The sequence below is a fragment of the Morone saxatilis genome, unplaced genomic scaffold (genome assembly GCF_004916995.1).
Source record: "Morone saxatilis isolate NCDOM2014 unplaced genomic scaffold, NCSU_SB_2.0 Contig15, whole genome shotgun sequence".
Taxonomy (NCBI): Eukaryota; Metazoa; Chordata; class Actinopteri; family Moronidae; genus Morone; species Morone saxatilis.
In genome coordinates, this window is record NW_023339707.1 from 21164859 (window position 1) to 21170028 (window position 5170).

A 5170-nucleotide genomic window follows, 5' to 3' on the forward strand; every position below is an offset into this window, starting at 1 on the left:
TCGGAGCCGGAGAGCTAACTACGCCAAACTGTTCAGACAGGAGAACCCTGAAATAAAACCAATAAACTAGAGCGCTTTACATTCAGATCAGCAACCACGCAACCGTTTAGATAAACTTTTGGATTCATCTACAACACTTTGTTTGTCTGTTTTAAAGAAATAAATAAAAAGCAAGCAATAAGGAAATGTAAAGCAGGTTTGAGACACAAAACAGACGAATTATTAGTGTGTGCACTCACACAGGCCCGCTAATGCGTTCTCCGAGCAGTCTCACCCACATTTAAACTGTGGTCATCAGTCGCAACCCACTTTTATAGATGTTGACAATCGAGCAAGATGTCGTTTAACAAATAGACTTGTAAAGACACATACAAATGAACGACCACATCTGCCACACGTTTAACGTTAAAATACACATTTTCACCCCTGCATTTAAGCATTTTTTACACAACAAACTGGCACGGGTGAACATAAAACAGGGTGTTTTAACGCTTTTTCTGTCCAAATAAAAGTCAGGATTAGTTTTAAGCATTTAAATCATTACTTTATTATTTTTTTGACTTCACACTTCACCTGATGGCCTTTTTAGAGGGCAAAGACTCTTCTTTACACGATGATGTTACATAAACAAAACTGGAACTAAACTCCGCGAAAAACACCCTGTTGCTAATCAGCCACCACTAAAACAGTATAAAAACACACATGTCTTTAAAAAACATTCACCACATTAACTCTAAATTACGCACTCAAACCTTCAGTTCAAACAACAGACAGAAAACATCTGATTCTCATGGCCGCTCAGGAGCCCCAGAAAAAGCCGTCCACAAATTTGACTTTAACCTGCCAATAAATAACACTTACTTCTGGGGAGTTTTTCTTAATAAAAGTGCAGCTCTTTATAAGCTCAATACGTGTCCTTTGTTCGGGACACTGCAATTAAACTGATTTTTTTTTTCGTGGCAACTTGTAGCTTCAGTTGTTTCCGAGGAGAAGGGTGTGGCTATTAGTCTCCCAACGCGACACTTGAGAAACCTGGGAAAAACACGCGTTTAAACCACCAATTCAACGAGCCCCACGCTAACACAACCGTGAAAGTGAGAAAGAACCTAAAAATAAAACGACAACAAAGAGTTCAAAAAACTCAAATGTTGGCAAGCGTTTGAGTGACAAGAAAGAGGAAAAGATAAATTAAAAAAAAAAGGGGTTAGCTGCCTGGAGAAGATACGGCGAGCCTGTGATGGACAAACTAACGTCGAGACGTGTGTGGTGAGGGAAGGAGGGGGCTAACAATTCACAGTTTAATGTTAATATGCTGTCTGAACAAACATTAAACTCTTTTTTAGTAGGGAAGAGAAGAAGAGCGAAGAGCGAGAGAGAGCTAATAAGTTAGTTCGCCATCACAGGCTGAAAACTTCTCTCAGCTCGTTTTTATGCCTCAAAATAACGAAAAACATTTTTTCAGTTCACGGTTAACGAGTTCCTAAACTACTAAATACCGAAAAGCGGGGAGCCACGGTGAACACTGAGCGTTATCTGAAGCTTGAACACGTGTTTGGTCGACAATAGTTAGTTAGTTCATTAAGCCGCGCTTAGCTAGGTTAGCTCTGTGCCTAAGCTACTCCGCTACGCCGGAGCCGGAAAGTTGTTTTAACGTCTCGCCGAGACTAACCGAGTGTTTAGTGACGCGATGGTTACACTCGTTAGCTCGCAGCGGATAACCGGCTGTCTAAGATTAGTACGGTTTTAACGCAGGAAAGAGGAAAATGAGAGCTGAGAAAGTCTCTTACCGTGCTTCGCTCTGCGCGAATTGTGCGGAGGGTCCGGACGGCGGCTGTTGATTGGCTTCAGGATCGGCCAATCACAGAGGAGGCAGGGCAGGCGACGCGTATACGTCACAAAACACAGTTTACCATCTGTTAATCAATTAAGTACTTATAATAAGATATATTAATACATTAAACATTATATGATATTTTAATACATTATAATACATTATAATGGATATATTAATACGATTACTAATATATCATTTAATACATTATAATGATATATTAATCACTATAATTTGGGGTATATTAATGACATTATCAATGTATTATGAATGATATATTAATACATATAATACATTGTATCAAAGTATATTATATACATTATAATTAGTAATTAATTACATTTAATAATATATGTATTAATACATTATAATGATATATTAATACATTATAATGATATATTAATACATTATAATGATATATTAATACATTATAATGAGGTATTAATACATTATAATGAGATATTAATACATTATATAAGATGATGTGATAAAAGTCAAATATGTGAAAGTAGTATAATCAGGACACAAAAGGTAGGTAACTGTAATCCATTACAGTTACAGAAGATAATACTTGATCAGTTATATTTAATTATATTGTTCTGTTGTCTTATTGAAAACACTTCGATCAACTTCTTATTGATCATTATTTTCTGTTGTTTTTATTTACATATTTGGTGTTGAGGTAATCCAAAAGTAACAGAAAGTAATGAAGTTACATTACTTTAATATTGTGATACTAGGATTAGGTTACTGACATTTGATTATAATGAAGCACTGTAGTGCCTTGGCCTACAAGTCTTACTCTCCAGAAAATTAAATTTGTGATGAAAAATTTACAATATCCGTCAAAATAATTGTAATACGCTCTCTTTTTTTTAACCATATCATATCTATCTGTCCCATTAAACAGATGAATAAAGTGAGGTACAGCACAAGGACTGTTAGTGTGTCCCAGCTGTATTAGTAATAACCCTCTTAACACAAGATGAAAAGCATGTTTCTTTCATGGAGCCGAGATGTCACTTCTAACTGAGTGAATTCATGTCAGGGACGTCTGAAGGAGAAACAGCAGCCGTCCCTAAAACTGCCTGTCCCCAGTTTGGTGTCAAATTCAACCCATTAGTTATGATTCATTTAAGAAAGTGTTAAAAATCAGAAATCAACATGTATAATTTAATAATTGATGAGCTTAAGTTCAAGAGAAAAGACATCTATTGATTTATAATGCCACCTTTAGATAATCTGTTCAATGTTTTACTAATATGACACAATAATTTAATGTTTTTGAGTTCAGATATCTTAATTTTGAGGCTTTTCCAAGCAAATGTAGTTGTTTGTGATTAAATCCGCATATAGTGTCTCCCTGGCCACCCCCATGAAGTTCAGTAACAGTAATCATAGACTGTATAATTTAAAAAACAATAAATAGTGTAAGAAATAATAATACATTTTATTTATACAGCACTAAAAGAGTGCTTTATATGGTCGAACCAGGATTAAAACAGTCCAGGACTATAATTAAAATAATATAAAACTATCATAAAGATAAAAACAACAATAATAAAAACTGATAAGACATATGAGTGTAATATACTTACTAGTTTTAAGCACAATGAACTTAATTTACCTTAACAATAAACAAGTTGTTTGTACTCAAATCAAATATTCTTTCATGCTTAAACTGTTTAAGGTTTATTCAGTTTGAGTGCCGTTGTGCATTTTCTGTTTAAAGACCTAAAGATAAAGATTTTCACAGTTAACTCTGCAGATATTTAGGATTCACACTGTTTATATTCTTGCTCAGGAAGCGGAAGCCTTTTCTTATAACGTGCTCAAACCCTTCAAGAAAGAAGTAGAAGATTCAAACCCAGCAGGAGAGAAAGTGCCTCCATTATGAAAAGTAGCACAGCTGCAGTGAGAGCCGATGTTTGGCAGGTGATTCCTGAGGTTGAAGTTTGATGTTGAATCCAATAAAAAAGTGCTTTGATGTTCCCTCGTGTGACTTAAGAGTTCTTGTGTTTGTTCATTTTCAAGTCTATAACATAACCGAACTGCAAGGTTGTTGTTTGTCTGGCATTTATACAGTCTCAACATCTGTTGTTTTTGTTTATTTTTTGGGTCAGATAAATGTTGTTCAGTGTGTCTGGGTCGGTTTACATACACATTATATGATGTGATCCCCTCGTTGCTGGATGTATTATACAAAACATGTTTTAAATGTATTTTGAGATGCTGCAAATGTTTTTTCTTTATTAGTCTGTAAGTAAAATATTAGTATTTCTCTGTATTATTAGTGTGTACTAATATCTTTTTATTTCTTACTTTTTATATTAATTCTTTGATGTTTTGTTGATTATTTATGTTGTTGGGCCTGTTAATATATGTTCTGCTTGTATGATTTTGTATTTTGGGCTGGTGGGAAGGTGTTTTTAGTCTTTTTGTATGTGTTAATTTCCTTATTTGCTCTGAATTCTATCATGTTTTTGTGAATTTAATTTAAAAAAACAACTTATCTGTGTAATATGTGTAAAACCTTTTGGTGTAGACTTACTCCTAAGATGAAAACACATGTACTTGCCATATGAACTGTATCCCTCTGATCTGATAAGGCCGTACATATTTAACTTTTAGGTCACATGGCGCTGCTGAGCAGACTGAGTGCCTGCCAGCAGTCAGTGGACTCAGAGGTGATGTGATAATCTGGCTGCACTCAGCTGCACCTGAGTCATTACATATCTGTCTCGCCAATGTTTTACTGATCTGAAGAGACCGATAAGCAACAAAATGCAGAAGGAGGGTTGAGTCACCTTCCGCAGGCAGAGAGGTTTGTGTTTAAACGACACAAACACAGAAGAATAATCTATAATTCAGCCTTTCAGGGGTGCAGGGAATTTATGTATGAACATAAACAAGATAACATGAGTCTCCTTTTCCATCCTGAGCATTCAGACAACAATGTGTGCAATGTGTTCTATTTGTTTCTATTTTATTTGTTTATTTTTGCAGAGACACCGCTCCATTAAAAGTAACCAGAGTTAGTTAACAGTGAGCATCTGATGTCCCCGGGCGGGCAGATGTCTGTCCAGACTGGAAGATTTTTTAGAACTATTGAATGTAATGTCATGAAGTTTCATACAGACATTCCTACTGACTTTGGTAAACCCCTGACTTTTAATTAGTTTAGTGACAATAACTCAACATGTACTAGATGGATGGGTTTGACATCTGGTACAGACATTTCATGGTTTCATTAGTTTATATATGTACCTGAATGTAGGAATCGTTGTATTTTTGTTACCTTAGAATGTTTTTATCTACAGACGCTGCACACTGGACTTT